The following is a 22,080-nucleotide window of genomic DNA, read 5'->3' as shown; positions in this document are numbered from 1 at the left end:
TTCCCCCTTATGGTCATTTGCCCCTTTTTTTTTCAAACCCCTTCTGTCTCGATTTTACCGAGACACAAGATGGCGGCCGCTCCGCACTGTTTAGAATGTTTACAGACAACTGAGATCCAATCAGCTTCCTGCGCGCAAGTCGCGTGTCGCGCCTGGAGCGCACTCCCGTGCGCGCACGGGAGCGCGGCTATAGATATATATATTTTTTTGAACCTTAATTACTTAAAATCCACTGGAGCACATATCTTGAGACATAGCAAAGGCACATCGGGCTACCAGTCCCTACAATTTTGCCAAGTTTGGTGGAAATCCATTCAGCCGTTCGGGCTAAAAGTGAAATCGACCGCCCTATGGAAATTAACATGGGGAAAACGCGTTTTGGGACCCCCCTTTTATCTCGGCCCCCGCTTGACGAATCCCCCCCAAACTTTCAGGGAAGGACCGGACCGCCATGAGACCATTTTCCTGAAAATTTCAGGCAGATTCGTCAACCGGCGCCAAAGTTATTCAAAATAGAATGTTGAGATTTAACATTGAAAATTATCCTAACTATAACTACCTACTGGCGACCGCCAGTAGGTAATATATATATATATGTATATATACTAAAAAAAAGGGTAACAGGTGCTTTACAGTTAGGAAATAAAACTGGTTAAATGGACTTTATACTTAGGCTCAGATTTTACACACACAAAACCCTAGAAATACAGTAGTTATTGTAGTTACAGTAGTTATGACCTAACTATAACTTAGGCATCCACAATGCCATGCTTATGACCCCACTCATTACATCACTCATGACTTGGACCATGTCACTGGTGTCATCTTTTAATTTTAAAAATGGCCCTGGCGGATGGGGTCCTCAGTGCCTAATAAGGCTCAGGGACGGGGGTGCACAGCCCACTCCCCTTTCATAAAAAAGACCCCAGGGTGTGGTGCCCCCAGGGCCTAATAAGGCTTGGGATGGAGGGCAATTGTATTACTTGGGGTCCTGAGTTATGTTTCCTGGTGATGGACATAGAAGCACTGTATACCAGTATTAATCATCACCAGGGTTTGGAAGCTGTTCAATATTTTTTGGATTCTCGCGAGGCAACTATGAGGGATCACAATCAAATGTTGTTAGACATGATCCGAATTTGCCTCTTCAACAACTATTTCCAGTTTGGCAAGGAAGTTTACCATCAGGAACGCGGGGTGGCAATGGGTTCGTGCTTCTCCCCCAGCTATTCATGCTTGCATGTTGGCTGGTGGGAGGAGCGTGTGCTTGGCGTCACCCACGCTCACTGGCTTCCCCATCTATTAGCCTACTGGAGATTTATAGACAATATATTTATCGTCTGGAAAGGATCTCAAACCCTGGCAGCGGAGTTTGTCAAGGAAATCAATGTGAATGACAGAAATCTCAAATTCACTGCTACAATTTCTGATACATCTGCTGAATTTCTGGATGTATTGATTTACATTGACAACAACAAAATACAATCCAAACTGTTCAGGAAGAGCACTGCGGGTAATTCCATCTTGCATGCCCGTAGTGCTCACCCCTCTCATACGATTAACAGTATACCCCTTGGTGAATTCATCAGAATTAAACGCATCTGTAGTGATCCTATTGTCACCCAACAATGTTTAGCAGAATCTAGGAATAGATTCCTTTGCAGGGGCTATAAAAGAGCGGTACTGGACAGAGCCCTCAATACAGTGTCAACACGCACACGTGAAACATTGTTGACCCCTAAGATAAAATCTGATACTGATGATACTAAGTTGACAACAGCTAGATTCATCACTACTTTTTGTGCCCAAAGTTCCAAACTTAGCCAAATTATCAGATCTGAATGGCCAATTGTTTAAACTGATGTTATTCTTGCTCCTTTTTTGCCCAAATCTCCTGCGATAACCTTTAGGAGGGCTCCCTCAATGAAAGATTCCCTTGACCGCACACAACCAGAAAACCAATTGAAAACCACTTGGCTTAATAAACCTGTTTTTTATAGATGCACCTCGTGCCGTGCCTGCACGTTTGCAGTTAACAGCACTGAGTATACATCTGCATTTAGCAATCGTGCCATACCAATCAGGGAACATCTTACATGCCGCAGTGACTTTGTTGTGTATAAATTGACCTGCATGTGTTCATTGTCCTATATAGGGAGCACAAAGTTGCAAGCAAACCAACGTATCTTGCAACACATCCGGGCAATAGTAAATTCGGACATGAATTACCCGGTTGCTCGCCATTTTAAATCTGTCCACGACAAGAAACTTAAAGATCTTACGTATACCTTGTTGTGTTCAGTGGCTAACCCCGGCAGGGGAGGTGATCGATAAAGACTTCTCCGTCAAAGAGAGGCATATTTCATCATTCTGCTCGATACCAGATCCCCCAATGGGCTGAATGCTTTTGATGAATTGCACCATTATTTATGATTTCAGTAGCTTTTCCATTGTATATAATTGTATATTTGTTATCATTTTTGATAAGTGGGAGTTGTATCGGCCCTTTCAGATATTCAAAAGATGTAATAACAGCTGGGTTTTTATACACCTATGGTAACTTCCATAAATTGATGCCTCTGCCGCTAATGTGATTCCATGTATATAACATCTAAATCTTTTTTGGTCTAATCACTCGTTTTTTGTTTATATTGGCAATTTGTGATGTCCTTTTGATCATGGTGAGGGCCACTATATATAATTGTTTGATAACTTCATATATTGCACTTGCAAAAGATCTTGATGTTTCATCGCTAATATGAATTTTTGTCTTTTTAAAATATCAATTATTATATTTGGCCGCTTATGAGCACTATGCTCTGATTGTTTCTCAATATTCTATAATTTTGGAATATTGTTTATGGACTTGTTATCACATTAATTTAATTGCCAGTCAACGTTGTTATTTGACCCTTGCAACCTGTTTCTTTAGGTGTTTGGGCTTTTATCTGTGATTTAATCCACCGCCTACTCCTGACGCGTCATGTGACCAAGCCCCGTCCGCGGGGCGAAACGCGTCATGGAGGGCACTTGCCCTGCACTATTCACTGCCTATTAAATGCACTGCTACAACTGAACATCGTTGTTTGCTGGCTCATCTTTTTTGATCCGAGGGATTGCTGGAGGTCTGCGCCCGCTTTAACTGCGTCCAGAGCAGTTGGGAGTTTGTTGTTCATATATATATATATATTAGTTAGGAAATAAAACTGGTTAAATGGACTTTATACTTAGGCTCAGATTTTACACACACAAAATCTAAGAAATACAGTAGTTATTGTAGTTACAGTAGTTATGACCTAACTATAACTTAGGCATCCACAATGCCATGCTTATGACCCCACTCATTACATCACTCATGACTTGGACCATGTCACTGGTGTCATCTTTTAATTTTAAAAATGGCCCTGGCGGATGGGGTCCTCAGTGCCTAATAAGGCTCAGGGACGGGGGTGCACAGCCCCCTCCCCTTTCATAAAAAAGACCCCAGGGTGTGGTGCCCCCAGGGCCTAATAAGGCTTGGGATGGAGGGCAACTTGCCCCTTCCCATTAATAGAAACAGCATTTTGCAGCATACTTTTAAAGAGGAAAATGCTTCAGTGGATTATTTTTTGTGCAAGACAGGTGCCCCTTCCTAAAATAAAAAGTCCTGCCTGTAGCACAAGAAAGGATGTCTGCGTAGGCTCCTGGACCTAGGCAGCAGGTTGTGCACCCGTGTAGACAGAGAGCAGTACAGCTCTGCATCTAGACATATTCCTGCCCTCTTCATTTAATGCAGCACAGTCCTGTAAAGTGTCTTAATGTGAGTCTTTGCAAGACATATTGATAAATATATAGGACCAGGTGTATCTGTCACTTTCCAATGGTCCCCAAGGATAATTGCCTGTGGCAGCTCCTCTGCAATAGCAGAGGAGCATCACCCCACGGCCTGGCTCAGAGCCAGCAAATATAAATTGAAACGATGTTCTTGCATCATTTTAATTTAAATTTGTCAGCTCTTAGCCAGCAGTGTTTGGAGGGGCAGGGCCGAAGCATGGGAGGGGTGAGGAGGAGAGCTAAATGCACTCCACTCCCTAAGTGTGCATATGTGTTTTAGTCAGCTGTCTCAGTCCTACCAAAACACACATGTGCATTTAGGTTTGCTCTAGCCCAGCTGCATTGAGCAGCCGGGATGGTGAAACCCCACAGACTCCCCAGCTTTAGCAGGGTGTCTTTTCTGCCTAGTCACACCAATCTCAGCTCATCTCTGCAGCGCAGGGATTGGACAGGGACCAGCAGGCAGAAAGAAGAGAGGCAGCATGAAGAGACGCAACACTAGAGATGGCCGATGGCAAAAGGTAAGTGTAATTTTATATTCAATCCACCCTACGTGATGCCTCCCGTGCGGCCCCACACGCTCACCACCCCTAGTTTTATTATTTATAGCAGCCGCCACTGATATTTGCAGAAGGCACATGGAGGCTTCAAGAAAGAGAGAGAGAGATAGAAAAAGGAAGGGAGGGAGGGTTTTAGAGAGAAAGCAGTTTGAGAAAGAAGAGAAAAGAGACAAGGAGAGAGAGAATGGATGAATGGAAAGGGAAAGTTTGAAGAGATGAAGAGAGCAGGGCTGGTATTTTTGCCAAGGATTGTTTGGTTTCCCAGATCGGCCCAGCTGCTTACCATGGGTAGTAAGAGTTTGTACATGTTCTTGAAGGTACCCACAAAACTCTGAACTCGTTTAATTAATTTGACAAATTCCTCACAAAGTTTACTGTTGACTATCAGAATTGTCCATCGCCTAGTCCTGCTCCTGTTCAAAGATGCCTTTTATTTGACCGAGAACAAAATATCAGTTGGCTTTTCATTAACGTCCTATTTAATTATTGTATTTGTGGTGTACAATTAAAAGAATTGAATGCCGCCACTGCAATCCCCATCTTTCTAGTGGTGTGATTTGGAAATGATGCTAAATGAAGAAGCTTCTCATATAAAAGGGCACCCCTGGGATCTCATGGAATTCTACCCTAAGCTCAATGCAAAAAGAAGTAATTTTACATTCACTGTTCATTATATCTGCAAATAGTGCCCCAAAATGGAGTACTACATCATAAGTGACCTGTTGGTCCTAAATACCACACTCAGTGATCACAATATGAGATCGGTATCAGTGTTAATAAATCCGCCTATGACCGATCCATGGACTCTTAATGGCAACTTGGTCAATTTTTTTAACCAGTCCGGAAGATGTTTTTGGAACTCTACGGCTATTATGGGCCTAGCGCCTATTATAGATAATAAATTAAAAAATCTACAAATTGGAATAGCTTGTCCCTATCCCTTTTTGAGGACTTCATGAAGGAGGTAACATCTGTTGCTACAAAATCTACTCGCCACAGAATGAGGAAAATAATTCCTAGTTCCATCTTGTGTCTCAACAGGGAAATTAATAAACTAGTCAGGGAGCAATATCTATGCAGATCCCTTGACAGAAACAATACATAACCCTTCTGAAAAGAAGGAGGCATAGGGCTCAAATAAAAATAAAGAAGGATAAAGAGGACAGAATATGGATCAACCTGCATGAGGCTGCAGTATGCGGGCAGGCAAGGTTGTTTTGGTCCTTAATTAGTGAGGGTTGGGGGACAAGGTCTTCCCCTTCTCCAATCCCCATTGCTGAGGCAACTTGGATTAACTATATCTCTAGTCTTTATGCGAGTAATGGTTGTATGAATGTTTTTAGGGATTGTAAAGAAGATAGCCCTCCTTTAGATCCACCTTCTGAGAAGGTTATCGAACGGGCCATAAAAGAATTACGCTCCTCCGGCACAATGGGCCCTGATGAGCTTCCAATTCTGGTCTTGAAGCAGGACCCTGTTTCCTGGAGCAAGATTTTATTTCCATTATTTAGTTTTTGCTTCATGAATAAAACTGTCCTGCCGTCATGGAAGGGAAGTATACTGGTGCCGCTGTTCAAGAAGGGCGATAGGAATACCCCTAAAAACCATCGTCTTATCGCCCTTCTTGATGCAATCGGTAAGGTCTTTGCTAAATGCCTGTTGTTCCTGATAGACGAGTGGGTGTCTAAAAACAACATATTGCCCCTTGAACAGACAGGCTTTCGCAGGGGTCATGGTACCCTTGATAATCTTACGGCCTTACAAATAATCACTGACAAATATGTGAGGGTTCGCGGTGGTAGGGTGTACGCAGCGTTTATAGACTTCTCCACGGCGTTTGATAAAGTGGATCGTCCACTGCTTTGGAGAAAGCTTTCAGCGCTGGGTATGCCTTCCAGCTTGTTGGAGCTGGTGTGTGCTCTTCACACAGATACATGGTGTAAAGTTCTTTTAGGGGGAGAAAGAGGGCTATCTAGGGTCATTCACTCTGTTAATGGTCTTAAGCAGGGTTGTTTGTTAGCCCCCATTCTTTTCTCTTTATATATTTCTAATCTTCCTTTGACACTTGCCTCCTGTGAAGAATTAGCTCCTATGTTAGGGGGCTCTGTGATTTCTAGTTTACGCCGATGATATCTTAATATTGGATCTAACCCCTAAGGGCTTAAATAACCGCTTACATGCCCTCCATTTATATGCTGAATCTCATTTCCTTAAAATAAACATTTCTAAGAGTAAAATAATGTGTATTGCTGGCAAGAAAAAAAACCTCAAAATTGGATGGACTGTTGGGGGACAAATGTTGGAAGTTGTACATAATTATGTATTTTTGGGGAAAATAATAACTAATAATTCTAGTGAGAAACCCCATATTGATAATAGCATGCGGAAGGCAGTGGCCCAAGGCAAAAGTTTACTATCCCTTTATACTGCCACTGGGAGGCGACATTTTTCCTACCTGCTGGAGGTATTTCATGCAAAAATCCCGTCCTCCCTACTCTATGGACTGGAAACAGTGGATTTGGGGCAATGGGGTTTTTTGCAGCAGCCCGAGGGGAAGATTTTCCAGTATCTAACTACTACTAACAACGCATGTACAGCAGCGGCCTTCAGACTTGAATTTGGAGTACGTAGTAGTTGGGCCCAGGGCCTGGTGGGATTGGTGCGATGGGTTGTCTGTTTGGTCAAGGGGGAAGTGGGGACCCTTCGATGTCTTATGAAAAACGAATTATTGGGGTCTTTTAATGAATTATCCCTTCTCGTAAAAAATTCTAAAAAGGCGTTGTCGTTTTTAAAATTAGATGAGACCTCCCTTTTTTCACTATCCCAGGGCCAATTGAAATCAGTCCTGAAACGGGCCTCGTGGGAACTTAGTTTTTGTTTAGATAGGGAGTATATCGTGACAAGGAAGGGAGTCACTCCATTCATTTCATCTTGTGCAATTAAATACAGGCAACCCTATATATCCTGGAACCTATCTCATGGTGTCCGGCGGTTCTTGTTCCTGCTAAGACAGGATCTTCTACCTTTAAACAGACTTTTGGCCAAATGGTATGGTACTTCCGCAGCCTGTAATTTTTGCAACTTCCCTACGCAAGATTTGACACATGTACTATTTGTATGTCCCTCTCTGCTTCCTTCCCGTCGCAAATGGTTGCACCACCTCTGTTTGAAATTGAGTATTCTAACCATCAATGCTTTTGTACTTGCCCTTAATATTCCTCCCAATGAGATGTTCTGTTTTATGTTATGTTATGTTATGTTATTAAAATATTTCTTAAGTGCACTGTCACCGATTGGTTTCTTGGCGCTGCGATCAGCAGTAACATGAGCATAGATGAAGAGAATTGAGATATTGAAATGCTTGTCTGAAGAGCCAGGTCTTCAGGGCTTTCCGAAAGGGCAGAAGGTCTTGACAATTCCGGATCTCCAGAGGGAGGAAGTTCCACAAGCAGAAGGCAAGTGTGGCGAACCTACGGCCTCTGGCGCGCTTAAGTTTGAAAGAAGGCGTCTGCAGGAGGCTCAGATGGAGTGAGCATAGATTTCGAGATGGAGTGTATCTGGAGATAAGTTGGTTGATAAATGTGGGACATTTACAGTAAAGGGATTTGAATATTATACATCCGGTTTTAAAGGCACAGCGCTGGGCAACTGGAAGCCAGTGCAGTTTCCTAAGTAGGGGGGTAGCTGCCTGTCGCCTTCGTTGGTTCAGAATTAACCTCAAAGCATGGTTCTGTACCAACTGGAGTCATTTGGATAGGTAGTTGGGAAGACCTAGATAGATGGCATTCGCGTAGTCCAGATGGGACAGGACAGTAGAGATCACGACCTGGGTGATTGCCTCGCGCGTAAGTAGCCGACGGACCTTCCGAATTTTTTTTAGTTGGAAGAAGCACTTGGAGACCACCTGACCTACCTGTGCTTTCAGTGACAGATCACAGTCCACGGTGACTCCAAGTGTTTTGGCCGACGAGGAAGGTGTTGGAGCTTGGCCCAGTTCAGAAGGCCAGTAGTGTGGGCCCCAGTACTTGGCGCTGTCGCCGGTCAGGACTAACTCGGTTTTTCCCGGGTTCAGTTTAAGCTGGTTCTGGTCCATCCATGTTTTTATAAAACTCATGGTAGACTGAAAATGCAGTATGGAGTCTTCAGTGTTGTCGATGGTAAAAAGCAGTTGTAAATCATCGGCATAATTGAAGACCCTCACCTGTTTGTCTCTTAGAGTCTGAATCAGGGGAAGTGTGTATAGGTTAAATAAGTGAGGTTAAATAAGTTTTAATGTTTTTACCTTTTTTAAATGTTTTTAGATATTTATTGAGGGGCCTTTCTCTGCAATGTATGAACTAAAGTATTATGATGATGAAATCCGTATTGGTCTTTTTGCACAGATAATCGTACCTTGTAATTGTGTCTTTCTATTATACAACCTGTATTTTTGTGACTATGTACTTTCATTTTGTGGATCTCTTCGGAGTTCCAAATCAAATCAAATAAACTTGAAACTTGAGTACTACATCATAGATTGTATGGTAAAACTACAGAAAGAAATACTCTCCTAGAGTACCGAATAAACCATCCAAGAAACTGAAGGTAAGTCTGTCATTTTTACAGGTTCTGCGAGGGGCAAAAACTTGTGGTTATATTACATTTTTTGGGAAGCCAATGCTCTCAGTCAAAAACTGTTTGAAAGACTGTTCTAATGCAGATTGGTATAAATTACCTTGACACGTCGATAGAAAATCTGTTTACACAGTGAAATAAGAGCATATTGTACCACAGCTGGTCTATGTTACTGTCATAATGGACAGCAACCATACGAAATATTACAAAGGGTTATGCATAGATGATCAAAACTGCCAATGTACTGACACCCTAAATTGCGAGTCTATTTTACACTTTTATCACACTGTTATGCTATGAGTCCCATAATATGATAACCGCATCCCAATGGCCCTCACGCATGACATCAAAACAATTCCCATAAAGAATAAAAGTGAATAAAACAAACTTATAACCACACACTTTACACGGGGTATTGAACTATCCATGTATGCACATGCTTCATCAAGCCGTATAGCAGTAGCATACACTATCTTAATGTTTTATGTATATGTGACATGACCACGAGCCACTAAGAAACTTTTCTGATATTTATCACCTGCATCAGGAGATAGATTCATTTGACAATAAATATTTCAAGTCCTACACTTGTTTCAGTGACTGGTTGGACAAAAAAAAAACAACTCTCCCTGTTTGTAATAATAAGCTAGTCCTGCAGTGCAAGTAGTCATGTTCACTTTTAATTTCAAACAAAAGGAAGGGTAATTGTTAACTAAATAATTTTGTCTGGTGTCCAACGGACTCAGGATCAGATTTCTAGAACTGAGAAAAAAGTTTGCTGTTGTGGCGATCTGAGGTAAAGCAAGCAGATTGCCCTTTATGCTGAACACCCACCTTAATTCTGCCTTAAACCTGCTCTGAAAATACTGGATCCACTACTTCAATTGCTGATGTTATACTGTACTGCTTTTGTGCTCATTACCACCTTCCCTACTGGAGAAGCCAGTGTGCTTCTCATAATATACGTGTTGACCGTAAGTTATTGGAGGTCTATAGAATTAAGGTTTACTGCCTTATTGTTTGAAAAAAGATGGCGACCCCTACATTAACAATAGGTACTTGATGGCTAGTAGGGAAAAGGTATATCAAGGGAAAAAGACAAGCTAATAACAAGCAAGAATATATGAAATTATATCAGGACATCTGATCAAACGACATAGTGCTTGATTATTATCAAAAATATGTTTTTATTTAGTTTTATATATTATTTTATCATTTTTTTCCTGAATATCAAAAATACATATTTCTGTATGTTTTATAATCACAATATATCAACAACATATAATCACAATGCATCAAAATATATAAACTTTAATCACATTAGTAATAGATTAAAGCAAACATGAATCTGATATCAATTGATACAATATGCTTTCTTTTATATTTCCAATAAGGAACAGATCAACATGGACAGAAAGGAGAGTCGGCGGTAGATGAGACTACGCTTGTTTCGGCAGGTTGCCTTGGTCAGGACACGTCTCAGCTTTCACTATTTGTTGTAATTGTACAAAAAAGTAAATCCAACTTCATGTTTGTAACTGATAAAATGCACAGTCCCTGAGTCTAATTTGGTAATCAGTGTATATTTCAGAACACTTGATTGTTTTAAGTAACGTTGGTACACCCCAAGGATTTTGTTGGTGTAGTCTGAGGATTTGGTGCAGTCGCAGGTATATTACTCTGTATATTGTCCCTATATGGCCAAGGGTTCCAACCGGATTATATTCAATATACTCAGGCCATCAGCGGTTTCCTCGGGCTGCTGCAGGGCTCCTTTCGTCCCCCGCAATCTCAGCGGGCCTGCCTCCACTTCTGGCAGGTGGGGGAAGGCTGTAGAACGGCAGAGGGAGCCCCCGAGGCTCCGGTCTTCTTCCTGGCAACACGCGGGGGACTGCGCTCCTGCCTTATTGAACATTTTAAGGAAATACAAGCTCTACTGTGTTGAAAATGTTATAAAAGGTGGTGAGGCCTAAATGGTTATGAGAAGTCACTTGTCATTGCCACTCCTTCAAATACTCTGCATTCATAGCATCAAAATTCAGCTAGAAGACGATTGACATAAAGATATATTCTCATAGAGGCCATGAACCATGAAGAACTTAAATTGCGACCTGAAGCTTGGCTCCGGTGTGCTTCTGATGGGTGGACACACTAGGTGGGCTGAAAGACTTAGTGATGGGAGAGATCATCATTGACCCCCACAAAAAGGCATACGGCTGCTCCCCAACCTCAATGCTGAACCTTCAGTGGCTTTGAGCTATCTTGGAAATCAATCATGCTGGGCTAAAGAGCCTGCTGGTGCCTTAGGAAAGCATAGCATATATCAGGCAGAAGACATAGGCCTTTGGCATGAGACGTGATAAATGTACAGTTACAGATGGCTGATCAGGTGCAGAGAGATACCTGAAAAGACCTAACTGGACAGGGACCGTGGGGCCAATGCATGTTGAAGTGATTTGGATTGTGAGTTTAGCATATCATTGTTGAAGTGTGGTGGTAGCATTGATTCCCAAGCACTGGAGAATTTATGTGATTTTGGTATACCTGCTAAGTGGATGAGAGGTGAGGAGAATAAGGGACAATGCATCCCTGAACAGTAGGCCCACCACTGACCATTAGTGCATCATGAAACAGCCCTCTACATTCCATAATCTGTGCACTGGACACATTTCTGAGGACTCATGCCCAGCAAACGTCAATGAATAGATAGCTTCGATTTTATTGGGTCTATTCTGCCTCCAGAAATAGCAAAAGCCAGGGGTGGTCTAGAAGTAAGTGAATGTTGTAGCTATTGTTCTCATGGAGTGCCCCCTTCAAGAGTGCTTTCAGCACCCTTTAAATGGCAGGCAACAGGTTGAAAAGGGTTGTTCTAATTAAGTGTATGAAAGGATGTGTGATCCAAAGATGCATTCAGGAGACTCTGTGCTCCGGAGGTGACTGACAGGAAGATCCCCCACTCTGGTTGGATCTAATACATCAAGTTGGAATTGGATAACCTGAAATCGTTAGGCAGCAGGATGTCCTCATCTGGATACATGTCTTTGAGAAGGAGGACCTAATATATTAGGCTAGGAGGAAGGACTCATCCTCTGGCACTGCAGGATGCAGCTCTTTTGGATTTGACTTCCTCCATATTTAAGTGACACAGGAACTACAAACCAGTACTGAAAATCTGAAGACACAGAGTATGCTTTACCAAATGGGTTGTCAGTTCTGCGTCTTTGGCTGTGAAAGAAAAAAGTGAGTGAATCGCTGGCTGATCTTGACATTGCCTACACATGACTGATAACCCAAATGCTGCAGCAGTGGTAAAACCTCACAATGCTGTTCTCTATGCTGCCATGCCTGGTGTGGCACAGAGACACATTTCTGAGGACCCTCTGCAGGAATGGAAGACCATTCCGGCTGTGGAGAAGGCAAATATACCCTGACACCTGAGGGCAGTAGGTACAATCAGTGGTGGCCCGTGGGACTCCGGGGCTTGTTCCCTGAGTCTCAAAAAGAAAACTGAAACCGTTGAACTGACCAACCTGTGCAGCAAGACTTATATTGAAAATGATTCCTAGAAGGAACAACAATGGGGGTGCTGAAGGCCAAGAGGTCATGGAATAGGGCTTCTTTCACTAGAGAACTCACAATTCTATCGGCTACTGAACGGTCCCATCTGATAATATTGTATACATTATACTTGACCGTGCACACTGGGGATCCTTAAGTGTGACACTAAGACATATTTGGTTTGCATAGAGTTAACCTGATCAATACTCTTATGCAGGGTTTCAAGTAAATCAAGAATAGTTTCACATTCTAAACATCTCACTTCCTCATGAATAAATTCCTGAACTACAGCAGGCAATCTTCCTATTTTGATTGGACAAATACTCAGTCGCCTACCTGGGGTCCAACTCACTCCACTAGATGAACTAGCAGTACAGGGTAATTATTCTCTATTGCTTCATTACATATTTAGAGACAAAATAAGGGGCACTAGAAAGGTTTATAGTGGCTTGGGAGGATAGCTGCTATAGAAATGACCATGAGGCTTCTGACTAAATTTCTGTTTTTGGTAATTCTCTTTGTAGTATTTCATTCTTGCCGAAACATTTCCAGTTCCAAAACACCATTAATGACTTTGTGCATGATTTAGAGTTTGGTGAATGGGTACTCTGTCACAAGCATCCATGTCTACCATGTTTGTAGAGAGAAAGTTGCACACTAATGTATGCCTCATCAAGGTTTGTGTAACAGAGGTGCAATTTTTAAAAGTCTCTGCATTTCCCATCTTTTGATGTGTGCTGCACTGTACGGCACACAAAAAAAGTAGGAACACTATTAAAGTATATTTTGTGTACTGAAAGAACACACAAACCCTTGCACCATGGTGCAAGGGTGCATGCATTTGATAGTAGATATGGTGATGTTCTGCTTTCCACCTTTCATGCCACAAATGGCAGTAACTTTGGTTGGTGTGCTGCATTGTGTAAACAGTTGCTAACTCTACCCCATAGTGTTCTAACAACCATGCCCCAATCATTGGACAGTGTGCATACATTTGAGGGGGTAGATTTACTACTTTAACTAGAGAACAAAAAACATTTGGAAAGTGTATTCATGGAAAGGTGGTGACAAATGTGCTATTCTGAGTCCGAGCCTCCAACGCTTGTTGACAGTGCATAATTTGGAGGGCCCTATTTATTGTTCTATTTGGAATTGAGCAAAGGTTAAGAAGAGTTCATAATTGACCAGGAGGGGCAAAAGTGTGTCAAATAGTATTTGAACTCGAAATGCATTTTATTTTTACATTTTATGGTGCAGAAATACTAAACTATCACATAAAAGCTGAACCACAAAATATTTATTAAATTAATATAAATAATCAAAAACAACTCCCACAATAAAAGCAATATAGCACGCACACATTATCAAACTTTACCTTGTTTTAAGTTTTGAAAAATAAACCTTCAAAATAATTTCTACAAATATTTGTAATTTTTTATGTTTGTAACCTATAAAGAGAACAATTAGAGATGAACTTGCCCAGAACATTAAAACATTGTCCAATCTATCCCCGATAAACTTCATTAGCGGTAAATAAAAAATAATTTTAAATATGCACCATAAGATACATGAACCACAACATTTTTAAAAGTCAGACCGAAAAAATATGTATTTGTTGTAAATCATATATTATTCATATAACATGTAATATTGGACATTTATTTAAATAGTTATGAATTTATAACCAAAAAATGGATTGATTGAACCAAAAATCTATCCATTGAAACTCTCAAAATATTCCACAGCTTATGAAAAAGAATGTTAAAAGATAACAACTAAAAATAAATTAGAAACAAAAAACACGATTGAAAATGTACCCCCAAAAAATATTATGATATTAAACATCTGCCCGCTTGATCCCCAAATCAACGCCCAATCTATAATACATAAAATAGTAATTTGTAACCTCCAACAAAACATTAACCTCAATACTTTTTAAAAACTGATTTTTAAAGATGTCTTTAATAAAAGAAAATTATTACAAAATAAAATTAAAATCTAAAGCATTTCTATTAAGTTATATTACCCAAATCATTGTAATTGCACAAATCACATTAAAATATAACATAAACAAAAAAAGTTCCATACTTTAGAATAAAACTCATTAAATTGCATAGTTATTTTAAAGAATATAAAATAAACATAAAAGTACAAAAATTATGCAAATAATATTAATTGTCACAATATTTTAGCAAACTAAATTATACAAAACATTGTAATTAGGTGCCAAAGTGAAATACTAAACTTTTGAAATTATATGCAGTATTATTTTTGCACTCAAATATCAGTACCAAAAAATGTTTGCCACTCGATATGCAGGCACCATACTGCCAGAAAAGCAGTTCTGTATTCCATATTTAATAGCCTAAGAACATGCATCTTTCGTGGAGGTTGGCAACGGGGATATATTTTACTTCCAATATGCACAAATCAATCAATCAATCAGTGACACTTATAAAGCGCGCTACATACCCGTGGGGTCTCAAGGCGCTGGGGGGGGGGGGAGCCGCTACTGCTCGAACAGCCAGGTCTTCAGCTTCTTCCTGAAGGAGAGGTGGTCTTGGGTCAGGCGCAGGTCGGTCGGGAGGGAGTTCCAGGTCTTGGCGGCCAGGTGGGAGAAGGACCTTCCTCCTGTAGTCGCTCTTCGGATGCGGGGGACGGCGGCGAGGGCGTGGTTGGCTGATCGGAGGTGGCGTTTGGGAGCGTAGAAGTTGACTCGGCTGTTGAGGTAGCTCGGGCCTTGGTCGTGTAGGGCTTTGTGTGCGTGGGTGAGGAGGCGGAAGGTGATTCTTTTGTTGACGGGGAGCCAGTGAAGGTCTCGCAGATGTCCGGAGATGTGGCTGGTTCGTGGGATGTCGAGGATGAGTCTGGCTGAGGCGTTCTGGATCCGCTGGAGTCTCTTCTGGAGCTTGGCGGTGGTCCCGGCGTAGAGGGCGTTGCCGTAGTCCAGTCGGCTGGTGACGAGGGCCTGGGTGACGGTCTTCCTGGTCTCGGTGGGGATCCACCAGAAGATCTTCCGTAGCATGCGTAGGATGTTGAAGCATGCCGAGGAGACGTTGTTGACTTGCCTGGTCATGGAGAGGGAGGAGTCCAGGATGAAGCCCAGGTTGCGTGCATGGTCTGTCGGTTTGGGTGCGGTGCCCAGGGCGGGAGGCCACCAGGAGTCGTCCCAGGCGGAGGGAGAGGGGCCCAGGATGAGGACCTCCGTCTTGTCCGAGTTCAGTTTCAGGCGGCTGGTCGTCATCCACTCGGCTACCTCTTTCATCCCTTCGTGCAGGTTGGCTCTGGCGGCGGCGGGGTCGTTGGTCAGGGAGAGGATCAGCTGGGTGTCGTCGGCGTAGGAGATTATGCTGAGGTTGTGTTTGCGTACGATGGCCGCGAGGGGGCTCATGTAGACGTTGAAGAGGGTGGGGCTCAGAGATGATCCTTGGGGGACGCCGCAGATGACTTCGGTGGCCTCTGACTTGTACGGTGGTAGGCGGACTCTCTGTGTTCTCCCGTCGAGGAAGGAGGTGATCCACTCCAGCGCCTTGTCCTGGATTCCGACGTTGCTGAGGCGCTGCACTAGGGTGCGGTGGCAGACCGTGTCGAATGCCGCGGAGAGGTCTAGGAGGATGAGGGCCGCTGTTTCTCCATTGTCCATCAGGGCTCGGATGTCGTCGGTGGCGGCGATGAGGGCGGTCTCGGTGCTGTGGTTGGCTCGGAAGCCGGACTGTGAGGGGTCGAGGGATCCGTTCGTCTCGAGGAAAGCGGCCATCTGCTTGTTGACGGTCTTCTCGATGACTTTGGCTGGAAACGGGAGGAGCGAGATGGGGCGGTAGTTCTTGAGGTCGGTGGGGTCCGCTGTTGGTTTCTTGAGTAGGGCGCTGAGTTCGGCGTGTTTCCAGCTCTCGGGGAAGATGGTGGTGTCGAGGGATGTGTTGATGATGTCTCGCAGGTGGGGTGCGATGACAGCGTCGGCTTTGTTGAAGACGTGGTGAGGGCAGGGGTCGGTCGGTGATCCGGAGTGGATGGAGTTCATCGTGCGGATGGTGTCTTCGGTGCTGATCGGGGTCCAGGCGTGGAGGGTGGTGGTGGGGGGTGGTTGTTCGGTTATGGTGTGCGTTGGTTGGTTGTTGAAGCTGTTGTGTATGTCCGCGATCTTGTTGTGGAAGTATGAAGCCAGGGAGTTGCAGAGGTCTTGCGATGGGGTGATGTCGTTGTTTCCTGCGCTGGGGTTGGAAAGCTCTTTGACGATGTTGAAGAGTTCCTTGCAGTTGTGTGCGTTGTTGTCCAACCGGTCCTTGAATGCTGTTTTCTTGGCGGCGCGGATCAGCTGGTGGTGTTTCCGGGTGGCAAGTTTGAAGGAGGTCCTGTTGTCCGGTGTCGGTTCCCTTCTCCAGACTTTCTCGAGGGCTCGGCAGTTCTTCTTGGAGCTCTTGAGTTCGTCGGTGAACCATGGGGCTTTCTTGCTGCCGGGTCTGCTGGGCGGGGTCCTCAGTGGGGCGAGTTCGTCCGCGCAGTTGCTGATCCACTTCGTGAGGTTGTCGGCGGCCTGGCTGGGGTTCGCTGAGCTGGCAGGAGGGTGCTGGCTCAGGGAGGTGGCGAGCTGGTCTGCTGTGATCTTGTTCCAGCTTCTGCGGGCGGTCTGTTGCTGGTGGTGGTGGGTCGTTGTTTTCTTGAAGGTGAAGTGGACGCAGCTGTGGTCCGTCCATTGAAGCTCTGTGGTGTGGCTGAAGTTGATGTCCTTGCTGGATGAGAAGACAGCGTCGAGTGTGTGTCCGGCGAGGTGGGTGGGGGTGGACACCAGTTGCTTGAGTCCCAGGTTGGTGAGGTTGTCGAGCAGGGTGCTGGTGTTGCGGTCGTTGTTGTTCTCCAGATGGAAGTTGAGGTCTCCCAGGAGGATGTAGTCAGCGGAGGGGAGGGCATGTGGGCTGACGAAGTCGGCGATGTCCTCGCTGAATTGTGTGCGTGGTCCAGGGGGTCGGTAGATCAGGGTGCCTCTGAGGGTGGTGTTCGGGTTGGTGTGGATCTGGAAATGCAGGTGTTCGGCGGTGGTCAGGGAGTTGTCGGTGCTGGTCGTGAGACGGATGGTGCTCCTGTGGATGATGGCGATGCCTCCTCCCATCTGGTTGGCGTTTCGGTCCCTCCGGACGATCTTGTAGCCCTCTGGGATGGCGATGGCGATGTCGGGAGCTGAAGAGGCGTTCATCCAGGTCTCCGTGAGGAAGGCAACGTCTGGAGCTGTGGTGTCGAGGAGGTTCCAGAGTTCGATGGCATGTCTGTGGATGGAGCGGGTGTTGAGCAGGATGCACTTGAGGTGGGTACTGCTGGTGTTCGGCTTGGTGGGTGCTGGTGCGAGGCAGGTCCGGATGCAGGTGAACTTGCAGGCGTGGCAGCTGAAGGGTCCGTGGGTACGTCGTGGAGAGGCTTGATGGCATTCTGGGAGTCGGCCGGTGTTGAGAGCGGTGAGGGTGGCGGCGGAGTACGTCAGGCGGGTCGGTCGGGGTCTTCGGGGGCCAGGGGTCCTGGCGCTGGTCGCGATCCGGTCGCGGACGGGCGTAGACGGGCTTACCTTTGGCGCGCCTTCGGCGCACAATCGGCGCGCCCGCTGCGCGTGACCGCTGCGCGTCCGCACGGTCGCCATTTAAGGCGAAGTGCGCGGGTGGGCGGAGCAGCTGGGAGGCGGGAGCGGGGAGGGAACAGAAGAGAAAAAGGGGCGGGGCCAATGTCGGTGGCGGGAAGCGAGAGCGGAGGGCGGCGAGGTAGGCGGCCAATCAGGAAGGAAACTGGACACGGCACAGGGGATACAAAGAAATTAACAGGCACAAATTTAGGGCAAAACAAATAAAAACGGCAAAATACGCGAGCAGACAGCAGAAACAGACAAGCACAAATTTAGGGCAAAACAAATAAAAACAGCAAAATACGCGAGCAGACGGCAGAAACAGACAAGCACAAATTACGGGCAAAACAAGGAAAAACAGCAAAATACGCGAGCAGACGGCAGAAACAGACAAGCACAGATTACGGGCAAAACAAGGAAAAACAGCAAAATACGCGAGCAGACGGCAGAAACAGACAAGCACAAATTTAGGGCAAAACAACTGGGAAACCAGAGGGGAGCGACCACGGCGTCAGCGAGGCCGGCGGCGAGGCAGAAGGCAGGCAGAGGGGAACACACGCAGCAGCTGGTGGCCGTGCGGCGCGGGGGTGTCCCACAAGTGGGTCACAAAAAGATGAGGGTTAAAACAAAAAGTGTTCATGTGATTGTTTTTTAATGTGAAGATGTACATGGTGGTTCTTGTCATACCTTTATTTTACTCTACTGAAAGTGCATTTTTCAACTTCTTTATTTGTTAACATGTGAGGAGGAAGGAATCGGGAATTGGTTGTAAATCGAGATTCAAAGATTGTCATTACATACAGAATTTAATTTCCTAGAGTCATTTTAATGTTTTGTTTGTACAGTGCTTGCGACATCTACTCTTAAAAGGGCTTGGAGCCCACCCACTACTTACTTTACTTAACATTGAATTGCTCCTTGTCACCTTTAAATACCATTGGTTGGTTCCCACACTTCACGCTACTTTACTTACCATTGGCTGGCTTCTATGTGCCTCCCATGTCAGTGCCTCCTCCTTGCCTCAGTATTCCTGCTGGTGGAGCAATAGTTCATTGTGCAGTGGAGCCTGGACCAAGAACTGCCTGGGTGGCCAGTGTCCTTCCAATGCAGACTCCCGCAGGTACTATTTTGTCTCTCTTTGTATGTTTGCACCATCATTGAGGACGCACACCAGAATTCTAGTAAAGCAGTGTTTCTGCCCAGGGTCCTCCATAGACAAGGATGTTTCAACCCTGGGAGTACACCTTCTTCCTGGACAGCAATGTGCGGCATCCAGGTTTGCTCTTTTGAGGAGTTTCTCTGTCTGCTGTGTGCTTGGTGCTATCCCCAAGTGCTTCCCAAGCTTCTTTGTGTCCCTAGGCACTCTGCTCCTGTGTCTGACCGTTCTTTCTCACCTGTGGTTTGAGACTTCTTGGTCCCTCATGGTTCTCATCCTTGTCTCTGTCATCGCTAGCCCTGCTTCTTATTCCTTCACTATTTTTTAATTTATTTTATGTTTTAATTTTTTTATTTGAGTTTTTTATAGAGCTGGCTAGACCCGGAGGTTTCAGAGCGCTTTACATAAGGTTCCACAATATTTACAAAATTACATCAGTTACGAGTTTCATCTGTTACTAGGAAAAACATTGCAGCAGCGAAGAAGAGGGGGTAAATGAAGCTTAGGAGCATGATAGACGGAGTGTAGTGGAGAAAAGGGGGAGGAGTAAAGGAGTAAAGGAGTAAAAGGGTAAGGGGGAGAGTAGGACGGAGAGACAAAGTTAGGTCTGCCCTTAGTCGGGCTGGGTTGGTTACGGCCACGGAGGTAGTCCATAGCCCATCTCCTCTATAGCTATCAGGGAGATCCATCGGGCTTCGGTCAAAAAGCTAGGTCTTCATTGTTATTTCTATTTTCCCTGTTACTTCATTTACTTTCTTTCTTTTTCTTAATTTTTTTCTTGCCATTTTATGTAGCACAAACTAGGCCCAAGTGCTTTTGGGGGCTTTACATGGGTAGGAGTTACATTACACGAGGTTATACTTTGTTAGGGTTCCAAGAGATTGTCTTATTTTCCCCCCAGTTTTTCTGTTTCTCCATTTCTCTCTCCCTCTCCCCGGTTTTTGGCACTCCCTTTTACCCTTCTATCATCCTCATCATCACAATCATCATCATCATCACCATCATCATCATCAAATACTTAATTTTAAGAAATGATTTCATACAAATGTACATGGAAAGAAAACCACATCATCACAGTAATGCATGGGTACACCTGTTATACATGTGATATGCAAATATGGATATGTTCCATAAAAAGATATCATGATTAAAACAGACAAACAATATTGGTTTGGCCAAGGCTGAGGCTTCTCTCTTGGCTTCCACCCTGAGATCAAGGGTCTTTTTTCAACCAGACTATATCTTTTCTGATAATTCTCTGTAGATTGAAAATAACTCTGGTCTTCTAAGAGCTCTAAACATTTCCTTCATATAAACCAGCCAAGGAATATTATGCATGGTGTCCAACTTCAATCCGAGATAACTAGCCTATTGGCAATTAATCCTTCCTTCATCCAGATAGCAGACACCACAACAACAGGGGTCGCAACTGCGTAAAATCAGTAACATAGCTCATTGCTATCTTCATGTAAGATGTCAGTACTCTGTACCCCCCCCCCCCCCCGAGGGCCCTAAAAGATTTCTCCACCACCGTCGTTGAGCCTAGATTCTTTTAACCCCAAATCGTACAGCTAAAATCTCCAGCATTATTGTAATTGGCTTTTAGCCCGAACGGGAAGAGAAATCATTTACTCCAGCACATTACAATTCCTAAATAGGTATCAACATTATCAATCTTACTTAAGAACTGGCCCTGCACAGAAAAAGTAGCACTTTTTCGTGTTTTTCAGCCCCAGGACTATCTCGGATGTCGAACAAGATTTTGTGTTCCTTAGCTCAATGAGTTCATCTCTTCACTCTGACCCTGCCTATGATATTGAGCATAAATAAAAGAGTTAGGCCGATAACAGGAAGGGTCATTTTTATGCCTCTTCTTGAACACAAATACAATAATGGAATGGTGCCAAGCTTCAGGAAGGGGTTTACTAATATCAGCATTAATGTTTAGGGTAAGGAGAGAGGCCCAGAGATCCACAAAGGATTTAAACAAGTAGCCAGAACCCCATATGCATCAGGAACATTACTAATGGCAAGGACAGAATAGCATTCCTAATCTCCTCCCACTGTAGCACCAGTTTGGCACCCGAGCCAGGTCTAAAGGAGTTGAGGTAAAAATGGTCCTTCCAAGCCTGGGCAGGGACTAGAGCATAACAAGGTGCTATCTTTATGAGTGCATGGAAAAATAAGTTACTCCCACAGCTCATTCTTTACTTTCAGCTTTGTAGGTTTTACTGTGGCTCTATAAATAACCCTACACATGCTTACCTCCCTCGTGTCACAAGTTTTCTTTTTTTACCATGGCTAGAATGACCGTTGGTGCCTTAGTACAGGTATTAATAAAACCATCAGCATGAAACCTGGTTACTGCACGTCGCAGTCCTTAGAAGGACAGTATTAATGTAGGTGCACATCTTATCAAACACCAATAAAATAGTGTGGTAAGGGGCCTCTGCATTCAGAGACATCTGTATCTCCGAGAAGCAGGACGTTAATAACTTAGTGATAAAAGTCTCAGGGATAATTTTGTTCCACTTCAATCTACATCCCTGATCAGTTGTTTTAAATTGAGCTTTAAAATGAGAGAAATATTCTTCCTTCTCCGTGTCTCAATAAGAGTTGTCAGGAAGTGGGTTATGGTCACTGGAAATGTTCCATTCCAGAGAAAATAAGATAAGGGAGGAAAATATACCAAGACCCTTGAAAGTAGGAATGCTATTACTTAAGAGCCTGTTCCCAACACTCGGGAGGTTAACCTAATATATCTGCTAGACTGC

Source organism: Lissotriton vulgaris, chromosome 6 (assembly GCF_964263255.1).
Source record: "Lissotriton vulgaris chromosome 6, aLisVul1.2, whole genome shotgun sequence".
Taxonomy (NCBI): domain Eukaryota; kingdom Metazoa; phylum Chordata; class Amphibia; order Caudata; family Salamandridae; genus Lissotriton; species Lissotriton vulgaris.
The sequence above is the reverse complement of the archived record's forward strand: the minus strand, read 5'-3'. Positions refer to the sequence as shown.